The following is a 17,062-nucleotide window of genomic DNA, read 5'->3' on the forward strand; positions in this document are numbered from 1 at the left end:
CCGTAATATTCTACGTTTGGTGTGTGCCGATTTTACAATGGATCTGCAAACAGAACAGCGTGTGTGTATCAAATTCTGTGCATATCTCAGGAAAAGTGCTACAAAGACCCTTGCAATGATTCAACAAGTGTTTGGGGGACAGAGCATGAGCCATACATGTGTGTTTGAGTGGCATGCTCGGTTCGGGGCCAGTCGTACATACGTCGAAGATGATGCTCACACTGGAAGGTCCATTAGCTGCACAATGCCAGACATTGTTGCCAAACTTCAACAACTGGTTCGTGCGGGTCGATGTCGAACCATTCAAGACCTTGCGGATGAAGTGGGTATTGGTTATGGGAAATGTCAACGAATGTTGACTGATTAATTGGGCATGCATCATGTCGCCGCAAAATTTGTGCCAAGGATCTTGACTGCCGATCAGAAGGCACAGCATGCTGAAGTGTGCATGGACCTTCATCAGACCACATCTGATGATCCAACCTTCTTGTCATGGGTTATCACAGGTCACGAGAGCTGGATTTACGGTTATGACCCAAAGCCAGAGCAACAATCATCCCAGTGGAAGAGCCGGGCTCTCCAAGACCCAAAAATGCGAGACAGGTGAAGAGCAAAGTGAAGAGCATGATCATCGTTTTCTTTGATACCAAGGGAATTGTGCACTAAGAATTCATACCACCCAACCAAACACTGAATTCCGAGTACTACGGTGATGTTTACTAACGGGTCCGTGAAAACGTGCGGCGACGATGGCCTGAACTTTGCCATCAAGGGAAATGGCTGCTGCATCACGACAATGCACCCTGTCACACGTCCTTGATCACCAGCACCTTTTTGGCAAAAAAAAAAAAAAAAAAAAAAAAAAAAAAAAAAAAAAAAAAAAAAAAAAAAATGGCGGTTGTACCCCACCCACCGTACTCACCAGATTTGGCACCTTGCAACTTCGCGTTATTCCCAAAACTGAAACTCAAGTTGAAAGGCCATTGGTTCGACACTCTCGAGAGGATTCAAGAAGCATCACTGGTGGTGATAACCCCCTCAAAAAACAGGTCTTCCAGAAAACGTTTGACCAGCGGCAGAAGTGTTGGGACCAGTGCGTACATGCGGATGGGAACTACTTCAAGGGTGATGGTGACCATTAGTCCAAAGATAAGGTTTTCAACAGATGGCAGCAACAGTACCGAAAATTTTGGATAGCACCTCGTATGAATGATCATCCAGCTACAAGACATGGCTATGTGCTCCTGCAGTTTGTAGCCACAGCATCTTGTGTCCTACATTTCTCCTGCCAAAATAATTATTCCTACACCTCCGATCTGATCACACTATTCCACTTCACACTCACATATTTTTGGGTATTTTCCTGTGCTACATGCACTTCACTGTACCCTGCACAAGTCCCCTTCCCGCTCCTCCTCATTTCACTCATTCAGGCTCACATCGTAATGACCTCACTTAATCGAATTACACTATCTTTCCCACTCCCCCTCATTACATGTATCCAGCCACTGACCTGCGCCCCACTCTATTATCATCTTTTTATTTCAAGTTGAGTAAATATACAGCAGTCAGTCACTAATAATCTGCTTATTGCACATCTAGATTTCAACCACTGTGTGGCTATTATCAGTGCAATAATATGTAAGTCAGATCATCATTATTGCTTGTTTATACAAACAGCCCCTACTAGACTATCCATGTCAGTATTACAGTTGATGGTGAACTGAAATACTGTCATGGATAGGCTGGTAGGGGCTATTTGCATAAACAACCAAAAATAACAATTTGACTTGCATCTTACCACGCTGATGATATCCACACAAATGTTGAAATCTTGCTCTGCAATAAACACGTTATTAGAGACAGATTGCTGTACATTTTCTCAACTTTAAATAACAACAGTCACTGACAACATCTATTCCATATGGAAGAGAACCTGATAAGGCTCTTTACTTATTTTGGATATAATAGAGGGAAACATTCCATGTGGGAAAAATATATCTAAAAACAAAGATGATGTGACTTACCAACGAAAGCGCTGGCAGGTCGATAGACACACAAACAAACACAAACATACACACAAAATTCAAGCTTTCGCAACCAACGGCTGCTTCGTCAGGAAAGAGGGAAGGACAGGAAAAGATGAAAGGATGTGGGTTTTAAGGGAGAAGGTAAGGAGTCATTCCAATCCCGGGAGCGGAAAGACTTACCTTAGGGGGAAAAAAGGACAGGTATACACTCGTACACACACCCGTATCCAACCGCACATACACAGACGCAAGCAGACATTTGTAAAGGCAAAGAGTTTCGGCAGAGATGTCAGTCGAGGCAGAAGTACAGAAGAAAAGATGTCGTTGAAAGACAGGTCAGGTATGAGCGGCGGCAACTTTAAATTAGCGAAGGTATCACTTTGTACATTGATTTTATTTTGTTTTTGCTTATCACTATAGGCCCACCTTATTCAGGTTTCATTTTTCACTATAATTCATCTGTATTGTCATTTTTGTGATTTTCCCACATATTTCTACACAATTTTATATATTTGACTCTTTTTTATCCTTGATTATGGCTCCTTCCTCCTTCAACTGGAGTTAATAGAGAGAAGTTTCCCAATCCCTATCCAGAACCCAATCCCTTATACAGTTCTTGCATTGTTGACTATCTCTTGGAACCCCCCCCCCCCCCCCCCCCCCCCCCACACACACACACACACAAATGGCGTGACTATCAAATTACCCATCTCAGGTTGCTACCCTTCCTTTCATGACAACTCCTATCTGATCAAATTCCATCATCAATAGTTCTCACCAACCTAGACCTGCAGAACCATATCAATCAGGCTCAAGCATCCTTACACTACTTGCTCTCCATCCATAAAATTCTCCTGCTTTGCTGTCCCAAATTCCTCCATCCCATCTCCCAGACTGAAACCCATGCCCTCCACGAACTTGAGAAACATTCACAATACCATTTCAAAAAACTGTTCAGGCTCTTCGCCTCAGACCACCGCAGTGGCCTACCACTGTCTACCACCACTACAAGAACCTCCATGTAACCTCCCCTGCAAACCCTCATAGCTGCAAAACCCTGCCTTGGATACCTGCTATATTTACCACACCCTCAGAAACACCCTCCTATGAGCCTACAGACCCTAGAGGCTAAACAGATCTGCACACACTCATGAACCTGTCCTCCATCATAAGTCTCAGTCCCAAGAAATATCAAAGGTCTTACCTTTTACCTCACTTTCAAATGCAATCGTGCTGGGCTCGTTAAAGACATTCTCTCCTTCTCTCAACGCCTACAACAGATCACTTTTTTTTGTCACTAACCCTATAATCAGACTCATCCAAAACCAATACTGAACCCTGCCTCACTCAGTTTACTCCTTCATCCAACCACGATCCTCCCCTACTACCCCTAAATCCTCTCTGTTAACTTTCCAGAATGTCCCAACCTTGAACCTTGCCTCTAAAACATTCTCCACGTCCCTCAACCAAATGGAAACCAATCTCACATTTGCATCTAAAAACTGATTCTGCCTTATAATCATACCTGCTGACAGAGGCTCCACCACTGTGGTTATGAACTGCAGGGATGATTGGCAGGAGGACTCCACCAGCTGTCACATACATCCATGTACACGCTCTGCCACAGTGATCCCAGCCCAGAAATCCTGCAGGACCTCCAGTCCACACCAGAACCACTCCCCTGAGTCTGTCTCTCCTTCAACCCTGCACTCATACCCTCTACATGCTTCCTAAAGTTTGTAACTCCAACCACCCAGGATGCTCCACTGTGGCTGGTTACTGTGCACTCACACAGAGAATTTCTGCTGTTGTGGACCAACACCTCCAGCCTATTGTTTGTAACCTATCGTCCCATTTAGAACACACTTGCCATTTCTTTCACCAACACTTCAGAGTTTCTGTTCCTTTGTCATCTGATACCTTGCTTGTTACTGCCGATGCTAGCTTCCTCCACACTAAAATCCTTTCCCCAATTGAACAATATCTACCCCAACATTCGTCTGACTCCAAATCGACAACCTCTTTCCTGGTCATCGTGACCAACCATATCCTCCCTCATAATTACTTTTCATTTGAAGGCATCACCCACAAACAAATCAGTGGTACAGCAATGGGCACTGCATGGCACCATCTCATGCTAATTTATTCATGGACCATTTACAAGAATCCTTCTTAACCAGCCAGAATCCGAAACCTCTCACTTCGCCCAGATTCAATGATGCCTTCTTATTGACACTGATTGAGGGAGAAGACACCCTCTCCACATTCCTCCCTGGAACTCTCCCTATAACATATCTTTTGTTCCTGCATGCCCTACTAGTTCCTTTCCTCCATCTGCCTGTCCCCTTCCCTACTCCTACTCTACTGCTACACATGCCTCCCACTTCGTAAATGTAAGTATATAATTGTTTCCTCTTCTCTCCCCTCCCTTCCCCCATCCCCCTCCCTCCCCTTTCCCAGCACAGTTTTTCTATGCTGTACCTAGCAGCTTAATTCTCCAGTCCCCACCACTTCCCTACATGCACCCACAGCCAGCACTAGCATCTTCCCTCATCCCTACCCTCCTATCCCTCCCACTTCCCATCCCGTGCCTCTTCCTTATCCCCACTACCCACCCACTCAGGTTAGATGCAGCCACAGTAGGCCCAAGCACCCAAAGAGTGTGTGTGTGCGTGAGTGTGAGATGTTCTGTGAGTGTATTTCCTACTTATGAAGAAGGATTTTTCTTAAAAGCTGAAATATTTCTAACATTCTTTTTCACAATGCCTGTCAGTGACTCATGCCTATTCTATGTGGCGAGTAACAACCTATCCTTTCAACATTGTTGTTATGCATTTTTTTCCCAATGTCAATGGCAGAGGATAATATTCTCAGGTGAAAAGATTGTATAGTTCTTATTTTCAACTCAAAATCATGATTACAGTATTTTTTTCATTTATCTACTGTCCTAATCATTCAAAAAATTTAATTTCACCTATTTTTAAATAATACTGAGGCAGCAAAACGTTGCTCTTGCAAGAGTAATGCCAGCAACAGTCGCACTGTGTTACGTTGAATAAAAATTTGTTACCTGCAGGCCACATGTTGAAGTTATTGACCACCTCATTTCTTAAAAAATTACATTACATTACACATAATTCATAATATCGCTTTCATTTTTTGTTGAAGTCTATTTTTTTTAATCATCTCTCACATTCGGCAGCAGATGACTGATAGATGTCGAACTAATACACTAAGCACTTAACACTATACATCACTCCAATTATGTTCAACTTTCTTCCCCATTTGCTGACACTGGAGAAGAACATTCTGCTTCCTGCTGTTTGAATATGAAATGAGTAACCTGTAACACTCCAGCTTATGCTTCACACAATCAAGTACTTTTAAAATCACAGAAGATATTTCCTGGCCTCAAACTGACACTTTTTCCAGTAAATGTCTCACACAAAAACATACCAATTGAAATCACGCAGATGGTCATTTCTTGAAGCAATAACAAAAACCTGAAAAAATATGTATGTTGAGATGTGCACTAATTTCTAATACATGACCTCAAGAGTCTTCAAAACACCAGTAATACGGAAATGTTACAAATGTGTACAATATCTGTCTCCCCTATTTTATAAAAGGGCCTACCAATGACTATAGTAATCTGTCTGGAAATTGATAACACTTGAAAATCACATTGCTCAGGCAACTTGGATTAATACTAATACAAAGTCTGGTCAAAAAATTTGGTAATATTAGTAATTTTGCGCCAATGGTACAATGGAGAGAAATGTGGCTGGAATCCTTGCACATGCCTGTGTATATTGTGTACTGCTGGAAGTTTCACTGGTGTACATCTGCTATTTATTATTCCGTGCTGTATTAAGTAGAATGTTGTCTCACATTTTGCGAATTTCTAGATGGCAGAGTTAGAGGAGTAATGCGTCTGCATTAAATTTTGCATAAAACTCAAGAAAACCTTCTCAGAGACACATCAGATGATGCAGGAAGCCTACAGTGATGAGTCCTTAAGCTGTACTCAATGTTACGAATGGTTCACATGTTTTAAAAATAGCTGGACGAAAGTTAAAGATGACCCTCATTCATGATGCCCTCTGACGTCTACATCTACATGTACATCTACATACATACTCCGCAATCCACCATACGGTGCGTGGCGGAGGGTACCTTGTACCACAACTAGCATCTTCTCTCCCTGTTCCACTCCCAAACAGAACGAGGGAAAAATGACTGCCTATATGCCTCTGTACGAGCCCTAATCTCTCTTATCTTATCTTTGTGGTCTTTCCGTGAAATATAAGTTGGCCTCAAATGCTGGTTCTCTAAATTTCCTCAGTAGTGATTCACGAAAAGAACGCCTCCTTTCCTCCAGAGACTCCCACCCGAGTTCCTGAAGCATTTCCGTAACACTCGCGTGATGATCAAAATTACCAGTAACAAATCTAGCAGCCTGCCTCTGAATTGCTTCTATATCCTCCCTCAATCCGAGCTGATAGGGAACCCAAATGCTTGAGCAGTACTCAAGAATAGGTCGTATTAGTGTTTTATAAGTGGTCTCCTTTACAGATGAACCACATCTTCCCAAAATTCTACCATTGAACCAAAGACGACTATCCGCCTTCCCCACAACTGCCATTACATGCTTGTCCCACTTCATATTGTTCTGCAATGTTACGCCCAAATATTTAATCGACGTGACTGTGTCAAGCGCTACACTACTAATGGAGTATTCAAACATTATGGGATTCTTTTTCCTATTCATCTGCATTAATTTACATTTATCTATATTTAGAGTTAGCTGCCAATCTTTACACCAATCGCAAATCCTGTCCAAGTCATCTTGTATCCTCCTACAGTCACTCAATGACGACAGCTTCCTGTACACCACAGCATCATCTGCAAACAGCCGCACAGTGCTATCCACCCTATCCAAAAGATCATTTATGTAGACAGAAAACAACAGTGGACCTACCACACTTCCCTGGGGCACTCCATATGATACCCACACCTCCGATGAACACTCACCATCGAGGACAATGTACTGGGTTCTATTACTTAAGAAGTCTTTGAGCCACTCACACACTTGGCAACCAATCCCATATGTTCATACTTTAGTTAGGAGTCTGCAGTGGGGCACAGAGTCAAACGCTTTCCAGAAGTCAAGGAATATGGCATCCGTCTGATACCCTTCATCCATGGTTCGCAAGATATCATGTGAAAAAAGGGCGAGTTGCATTTAGCAGGACTGATGCTTTCTAAAGCCGTGCTGATGCATGGACAGCAACTTCTCTGTCTCAAGGAAATTCATTATATTCGAACTAAGAATATTTTCAAGAATCCTGCAACAAACCGATGTTAAGGATATTGGTCTGTAATTTTGAGGATCCGTCCTTCTACCCTTCTTATATACTGGCATCACCTGCGCGTTTTTCCAGTCTGTCGAGACTTTACGTTGGGCAAGAGATTCACAATAAATGCAAGCTAAGTAAGGAGCCAATGCAGTAGAGTACTCTCTGTAAAACCGAATTGGAATCCCATCAGGACCTGGCGATTTATTTATTTTCGACCCATTCAGCTGCTACACAACCCCAGGGATGTCTATCACTATGTCCTCCATACGGGAATCTGTACGAGACTCAAACGGCGGTATGTTTGTATGATCCTCCTGAGATTTCTCAAATGCTAAATTTAAAATTTCAGCTTTCGTTTCGCTGTCTTCCATTGCCAGGCCAGACTGATCAGTGAGTGACTGGATGGAAGCCTTTGACCCGCTTACCGATTTTACGTAAGACCAGAATTTCCTTGGGTTTTCAGCAAGATCTTTTGGTAAGGTATGACGGTGGTAGTGGTTGTATGCTTCGCGCTTCGCTCTTTTTACAGCAGCACAGATCTCTACTAACTTGTGCCTGTCCTCATTCTCCCGATCTTTCTTGTACCGCGAGTGCAACTGTCTTTGCTTCCTGAGCATTCTCCAAATTGCACTGTTAAACCACGGTGGGCCTTTTCCGTCATATACCACTTTTTCGGCACATACTCCTCCAATGCGTGATTTACAATGTGTTTAAAATTTGCCCATAATTCTTCCACGTCCATCGTACTGGAAGTAAATGAAGTTGATTCATTTACTAAGCAGGATGCTAACAACTGCTCTTTCTATTAAGAATACTCTCCTAGCCTTCTTGACCAACTTTTTAACTTTCGTAACCATAGTCATAGTGACAACATCATGATGACTAATCCCTGTCTCAACACTGACACCATCAATGAGGTCTGGTCTGTTCGTGGCTACCAGATCTAAAATATTTCCATTACGCAATGGCTGTCGATTTAGGTGCTCAAGACAGTTTTCAGATAATGTGTTCAAAAGTAATTCACACAACGGCTTGTCTGTACCACCTGTAATGAATCCATAGACATCCCAATCTATACTAGGTAGGTTGAAGTCACCTCTGACTAATATAGCATGACCCGGGTACTTCTACGATACGGAGTGTAGACTCCCCTTGAATGATTCTAGAACTGTCATGGTGGAACCTAGGAACCTGGTGGTCGGTAATAACACCCAAAAATTAACTTTATTTCTCCTAGCCCTGTTAAATGTGACCAGATAACTTCACAATCACACTCTACTTCGACCTCAGTAGACACAATATTTTTGTCAACTGCAATGAAGACACCACCTCCTACGGTGTCTAATCTGTCTTTCTGATACACGTTCCAACCCTCACTAAATATTTCAGAACTTCCTATCACAGGGTTCAGCCAGGTCTCAGTCCTGAGAATAATTTGCGTGCCACACGCTTCCTGAGGGCAGTAAATTCAGGAACTTTATTCTTAACACTCTGAAAATTCACTGCTAATATCTTGACAGCTGAAGTGTCTTTACACTGAGTGCGTCCTGATTTCCCTGCTTGCACGTCGACTGGTGAGTGTTCATCAGGACACCTCGCACTACTGTCTAGCCTAAAACACCCCCATGTGCACGCCACAAGTACTCTGCTACCCGAGCAGCCACTTCCTACCAACAATGCTCATGTCAGGAACATCAATGAAACTGTGCTTAACAATCGAAGACTGACTGTCCGAGAGACCGAAGAAGAATGCAACATTTCAGTCAGATCATGTCATGAAATTCTGACACAGCATCTTGGAATCCATTCTGTTGCTGCCAAGTTTGTTACACGGCTCACGAGTCAAGATCAGAAAGACCTTTGCCCTGCAATCTGTGAAGAGTTTTTGGATTGTGCAGATGAGAACGAGGTGTTCTGTAAGGCAATCATATCTGGTGATTGGATCAAAGTTAAAACCCCATTGAAAGGATGAAGATTTGCAAAGACAGACAAGATGAAAGAAAATTTGAGGGCGGCACTTCACATGATCCAGAACTTGTAACTGAAGGCTGAATTTCTTATTGTCTGATCCAGAAAGAGACTGCTTCCAGAAGTGTAAATCACATTCGGAGTGGCATATTAATTGCACAGGAGATTATTTTGAAGGAGACCATGCACAATAAGTAAAAGGTAAGTATAGAAAATTTTTGTGGGCAAAGTTTCAGAATATTTTGACCGTATCTCATATATATTGAACTGTCCTCATAAGCCTGCTTGATATTTCATCATATTCATTCAAGTCTTCGCGCAAAATGATTTAAAACTGATTTAATTTGCTTTTTGTTTCTTTGTTGTAGCAGCGCATAACAAATTGTTTTGGAGAATTGGTTTCTGTAAGTTCTGCACTCTTAGTCCTGCCAATAAAATTGTGATTTCAGTTATCACTACTGGCACCTTAGTTACTTTTTTCCATCTTTCTCACTTTCATCTGACTGCCCCTTACAGTTAATGAAATATTTTGCACAAATTTGGCAGCTCACAACCATTTAATTTCCCTACTGTGGAGATGTAATACCTTCATTGGCCGTGAATAACAGCCAACCTTCCCACTTGTTTCCTCCAGCTAATGTTTTATTCCAAAACCCTGTACTCAACAATTCCAATTTAAAATTAGCACTAACTTGTATTACTTATATTCTTCAACATAGTTCATTATCTTCCTCTTCTTTACCATTGCAAAACTTCATTGTGTGTGTCTGTATGTTCACTTCATTGTGTGTGTGTGTGTGTGTGTGTTTTTACAACAGCCTCTATGTTACTGTGTTCAACCAAACTTTTATTTTCTGATTTTTTTTGAGCATAACAACTAATGACAATCTATTAAACATTCAAAATGTTTCTTCGTTAGCTCACCAACTCAATAAAGTACATCCAGTGGCTGCCATTATTTTTCATTTACGTATCTGGCAATAAGTGATCATTTAATGATAGGAATGTTACATATACACAATTATTAATACATTACATTTACAAAACCACATTGGTACATCTCACGTTTTTAATACTGCCAACTTAAATTCCTTACTCTAAATCAGAGAACAGGAGTTGACATCATCTGATGCCTCTTAGAAAATTCAGAGCACAATTTAAAAGTGTTATTTTCAAAAATTTGTTACTCTTTCTCAAAGTCACAGCATTATCAACTCTTCCACCCCTATCTACCTATCTTTATGACCTAGTTCAATACCTTCCAGTGAGACATATGAATATGGAATCCAACAGGCTGATAACATCAACATGTATTTACATGGGGAAGCAGGCAGGAATGAGAAAGCGGTCACTCTTATTTCCAGGTTCCTTCTAAGTACATGTTCTGTGTCTTAATCACATACTATTTTTCTGAAGTTAAGACACACTCTCCTGCACATACACATACACATGCAATCCCCCCTCCCCCTTTCACCTCACACACACCCACACAAACGTAAGCAGAATCATAGAGTACAGCTTACAGCCAGCCTCAGCATTGCCTTTACTTCATGCTGTGGCGTCATCTATTTTGCAAATCAGCATTACAGTTTCATTTGAAATCCATCCCCTAGCATGTCCTATCTAACAACTTAACTTACCTTAGCACCATCAAAAGAATGATAGTAAAACATGCCCTGATTCCTTTCCCGTTTGACACAGCAGCTTCTCATTACATGCAGCACCATTATGTGGTCCTATGACACTGCTCAAAACATTTTCATGTCATTGACACTGTTGCTGCCTTCACTGTAAAACTTAATTGCACACCCTCCTGCAGTCTCTCAGAACTTCACTTCATTGTGCTACTCTTTGGGTAGTATTATAAACCTTTAACAATGTACTCTGTGGAATATACCAACACCCCAATGGTGGGGTCCAATCTGACTTCAGGTGTTAACTGTGGCAGCTGAATGAAAATTGGGCAGTTCACACCAAATCACATTAATTGGTCTGGTAGTGAAACTCAGCAAGAGAGACACTAGAGGGTAGCAGTTAACCTTTCCGTTTTCATCTGCCCACTTCCCTTTCCAAGAGAAAAATATCAATTACATTAGATTAAATTTACTTTCGTTCCAATTGTTCCACAGTGAGGAGGTCCTCCAGGATATAGAACATGTCAGTTAAACAATAATACAGGACAAATATTTACAACCGAAACAAATAAGCTAATGTACCTTCCACAGGTTCCAAGTGGAATTATTGTCATTTTTTTTAATGAACACTATATGAAAGAATCATTTTACAAACATTCATTTCCTAAAATCGCATTAATGCACTGAATTTAAAATTAAAAAAAAATGTTTTTTTATTTATTAGGTACTAAAAATATAATACAACTACTATAACACTTATTTACAATGAACACATTACTGCACTGAAATGGTGCGTAAGTTAGATTGTACTTATACATACACACACACACACACACACACACACACAAATACTGTTGGTTCTACTGAGGAATTCATCAATTGAGTAGAAGGAGTTGGCCACCAATAAATCCTTTAGGCTTCTCTTAAACTGAATTTCATTGGTTGTTAAGCTTTTAATGGCTGCTGGCAATTTACTGAAAATGTGTGTTCCTGAATAATGCACACCTTTTTGTACAAGAGTAAGTGACTTTAAATCCTTGTGAAGATTATTCTTTATTCTAGTATTGATTCCATGAGTTGAGCTGTTGGTTTGAAAAAGTGATATATTTTTAATGACAAATTTCACTAAGCAATAAATATATTGGGAAGCAGTAGTTAGTATCCCTAGTTCCCTAAACAGGCTTCTGCTGGATGTTCTTGAGTTCACACCACATATAACTCTTATTGCACGATTTTGTGCCTGGAAAACGTTAGCTTGGCTTGATGAATTACCCCAAAAAATTATCCCTTATGACACTATGGAATGAAAGTAAACATAGTATGTCAGCTTTTTCATTTTTATGTCCCCTATGTCTGACACAATTCGTATTGCAAATAGAGATTTGTTAAGACGCTTCAGCAGTTCTGTGGTGTGCTCCTCGCAGTTGAATTTATTATCAAGCTGTAATCCCAAGAATTTAACACTTTCCACTTCTTCTATCTGCTTGTCATTGTATGCTAGGCATATACTCATGGGGCACCCCTTACAAGTTCTGAATTGCATTTACTGTGGTTTTTCACAGTTTAGTGACAAAGAATTGGCTAGGAACCAGTGATTAATGTCCACAAATATTTTATTAGCTGATTTTTGTAAGACTGCACTTGATTTGCTATTTATTGCCATTTTTCTATCATCAGCAAACAAAACAACCTTGGCATCTGGCAGTGTAACTGGTGAAAGTCATTGACATACACAAGAAAAAGTAAGGGCCCTAAGATGGGACCTTGTGGGACCCCCACATGTAATAAGTTCCCAGTTGGATGATGTCTGATAGCTTAATACATGTCAATCATATACTCAAGCTTGTTGTGACTTTTAATAGACTCATTGCCTTTATTGTGAGTGACTGTTCAGTATTGTTTTATTTGGTTTTAAGTAGTAACAACGGAGAATTTAGAAACAAGTACATTTTTGAGAATGCTCGATGATTAGTTTGATAACTGTGGCTCTAAAAGAGATTTTGAGGTTCCAATATGAACCCAGATTTAGAAGATTCAGTAGATACAGGTACCTATAATTCTGTTATTTTTCTTGTGATGCTTATTCCATTCTCATTGCTAACAGCTGAAGATGATGACAACAATCAACTACCAGAGCCCTCAGCTACAATATCTACACCTCAGAAAGAATAGAAAATATCACACAAAAGACTCTCAGACACTGAATGTAGATGGATTATGTTACATGTAGTGCTAAGATTTTTTTCTAAGAAGCTACTGGTGCAATTGCACTTCTTGAGATAAGATATCAAATCAGCTGCTTATAACTGTTTTTGTCATTCATGCCAGCTGAAATGAGCAGAATTACAAAAACTGAGACAAACCAATATGCAAGTGGGATGATCATACAAAAGTGAAGACAAAACTCACCAATGTTCAATAATATCTGGTACAAGTGGAACAAGATGAAAACATATGAAATTAACTTGTTTTCCAAAATTGTTATTTATTTGAGTGTTCTCAGAAAGCCTATACACAGCAACTACTGGTCAATGAATTTAGTTCTTCATGCTCCTGGTAACAATTCAAATACTTCTTAAAGGAAGGTGACATTTTTCTGCAAAGGCTGTATTACTGAAACTACTTCTTTATTCCACAATTAGTTTGTTCTCTTAGCCATTACTGAGTGTTTAGCCAGATAAAAAGGCGTAATAAACTAACTAACTATTTAAAATGTGTATGTACTTTGATTACCTGAATTCAGGCTTCTCATCATTTTTTGGCATATGTTAAGCTCTTTACAGATGATGGATTTTGAGGTCATGTAAAATTTTATATGTACCTAAAAAATAAGCCAGAGAAATATGAAATGAGGATATTTTATCAGGTGTGTGATGCAGACATTGCCTATGTTCTGTGAAAGGAAATGTATACTGAAAAGGAAACAAAAGAGCCTGGAGTTATGGCACTACTTGAGGTCCTCCTCAAGAATGATTTAGAAAAGGGCTTCAATGTATACAAGTAAGGAAGTGCCCATTGTGCATGAAATGTATGAACTTAAAGAGACACACTGAAGAGGTCAACATTTCCACAACTGATGTAGTTGAGCTTTTGTTAACAGGATCTGTTATGAGGTCAGACAAAAAGTTGTGGCAGGCTACACACAATTTACAAACAAGAGTTATAAAGCACTGACTAAACAACAGCATACTATACAATTAAAATAATAATAATTACTGCATCTGATGTGGTGGAAAAAATAATGTTTTCATCTTTTAATCATCAATGTCAAAAATGCTTTACCTACATTTTGGAACTACAAACAAAGCTGAACAAAAAATATTCCAGTTAGCAGAATTCTTATAGGGTTACCAGACAGTTTTACTATGAAGGTGAGACAAACTTAGCAAGTAAGATTTCCCATAGGAACAATACTAACAGACTACAAGGAAGACTGATAAGATACCACTATTTGATAAGAAGACAGACCCACCACATGTTTGTCTGAAGCCAGCAGAAGAGAGAAGAAAAGTCCACCCAGAAGAAACTTGCAGGTGGCATCTTAACTGTGGCATGACTGTCTGTATGCCTATGCACACTAGTGTGTAAAACGTAAGGCTGAAAGTAACTTTCGAATGGTGTGTCACTGCCAAGTAACATAGCTTGATAGAACTTGAAACATACACAGAAAGAACTGCTACAGGAGAGTATAAGGAAATATGAGACAAATAGAAATGCCACTTTTATTCAGAGACAATAATTACATGGAAGTCATTGCAATTCATGATGGGGTATGTGACTAACAGAGATAGTAATGCATGTTCTGCAACATGCTGCCATACTGGTTACAAGGTTGGTAAGGAGTTCTTGTGGTAGGTCATTCACCAGTGTAGTTGACAACTGTTGGATGGTCAATGTAGATGTACTGTAATACATCTCCCCAATGTGTCCCAAATGTGCTTGATGGGATTTAACTCAGAGGAATGTGCAGGCCAGTCTATTCACTGAATATCCTTTTGTTCCAAAAGCTCCTGCAATGCTCGATGTGGTAAACCACTGCCGTCTATAAAAGCGTAGCCAGGGCCAAGTGCATACCTGAAAAGAAGCACATGAGGAAGAAGTACAGCATCGCAATAACACTGACGAGTGTACCATGCTCAATGATTTGGAGCTCAGCACACCACTGCAACATTTTGCCTCCCCACACCATAACACCTGTACCACCAGAACTATCACGTTCAACAATGTTCGTTGGTACATTACATGTTCCTACATATCGCCACATGATAGCATGTCCAACAATAAAAGGAATTTTGTTCATGTGTGGGTCCACAGCTTCCAAGAATTTTGTGAAAGAAAAGACTGTCTGCAGTAGGCTGTATAGTTATTCTTTATTTAGTCCGAATGTGGATGACATGTGGTTTGCACATGAGATGAAGTGGTTATTTGCTCCTAATATGCTGTTTTTGATCTCAGAGTGCAATGCAGATGTCTACTGTGGATACTGTTTTCTTTCACAATACTGGAAATTCCTGGGTGGAGCAATATATGAACGAAGGGAAAGGCAATCACTCACCTATCGCAAATCAATATGTGGAGCACACAAACATGTAACAGAAAACATCATTCACTCTAGCTTTCGAGCATTAACTCTTCTTTTTTAGTCTAAGTATGCATATTCCTATGCACAACCATACAGAAGAGCATGTGATTGCGTTCCTCTTTTGTCCAGTCCCTATACTCTTGGCACCATCACCATTGTAGGCAACGAAATTGTGAACCTTGCAGTCCTTTTAAATATGGTTGCAACTGCACTCACTGTTTGACAAGGGAAGATTTCTTTTGCATTTGAGACCCAAACAAGGATTTCTATAAGAAATTCATTCGACCACAGCATAATACACTGGAATGCTTTAATAAGTATAACATTATTTGCCATGAAAGCAATATTTTTTACATAGTAATGATTGTCTTACCATAAGTTTCAATGCAGGCATGTAGATATTAAGCTAAAATAAGAAATAACAACAGGGGATGTTGGTATTACTGGGAAGTAGTAGTTATTTTTCCTAAGTAGTGGCCTTCCTGTTCATTTTACAATGTTAAATTTAATTAGAGTCACCAAATATATTTCATAGCAGTTTAGTGGTAGTTGGTTATTGCAGTTACGAACATTCATTTTATTTTGTTAATGCGGTGTTTTAAGTCATGCCACATCTACAAAGTTTCTCTTCCATAGTAGTAGTTATGACACATGGATGGCTGTGTGAACAGGTAGAAATATTTAGTATAGAATTGGAATTGTTCCTATCACATAAACGTACACTGATTTCTCCCAGTGTTTGCTGTTTATTTTTAAACAGGATTTACTATCCTCTCTGTATAATTTCCACCAAAGTCATTTTTGAGCATCATCTCACCATTTAATCCTTCACATTTGCTGTTAAAATGCTTTTATTTTGCTTTTAAATTTTCACAATCAGTCCTGTCTCAAAAATTATTGTGCATCTCCTCCTAGTACATTTAATCCCTTTCCCTTGGGCACTTCTTATCATCAGTGAAATCTGTATGGTTTTCTACATCCTGTCTCTTCTTACCTCTGGCCTCTCTGACAGCTGCAACTTGCCATATTTTTAAGTCTCATCTGAAGTAGTTTATTAACGTTTTCACAAAGTAATAAAGTATAATTAATTGTTGGTGCTTGACAGAAGATGGCAAAATATTAAATATGTAATACTTTCCTGATGTTCTGCAATTTTTTACATAACACCAAGAAAATGTTTCCTTTTTAATATTAATGAAACATATTTTAACAATATCACAAAAGAACACTTTCCTGGGTTTCTGTAAAGCATCAGGACTATTTTTCTTTCCCATGATTACTGTCATGTCTGACAAGCACCAACAGAAAAATCAGTCAAATATATCAGTTAACATCTAGAATAAAGTACCTGAGGTGTACATATACATCTTAGCTTCTTTCCCTCACCCCTCAGAGTTATAAGTTCATGGACTGATGGCAACACTCAAGTCTTATTTTTGGTACGGGTAGTAATATTCTCTATTATCAAATGTATATTTAATGTTACTC

The 17,062-nt window shown here is 39.7% G+C and overlaps 1 protein-coding gene across 8 annotated transcripts in view; it reads right to left on the bottom strand.

Annotated features, from left to right (window-relative positions):
- Positions 1 to 17,062, bottom strand: part of LOC126186955 (diacylglycerol kinase theta) — a 703,899-nt gene that overhangs the window by 165,332 nt on the left and 521,505 nt on the right. The gene's annotated exons all lie outside the window — the stretch shown is intronic.

Source organism: Schistocerca cancellata, chromosome 1, assembly GCF_023864275.1.
Source record: "Schistocerca cancellata isolate TAMUIC-IGC-003103 chromosome 1, iqSchCanc2.1, whole genome shotgun sequence".
In the NCBI taxonomy this organism is placed as follows: Eukaryota; Metazoa; Arthropoda; class Insecta; order Orthoptera; family Acrididae; genus Schistocerca; species Schistocerca cancellata.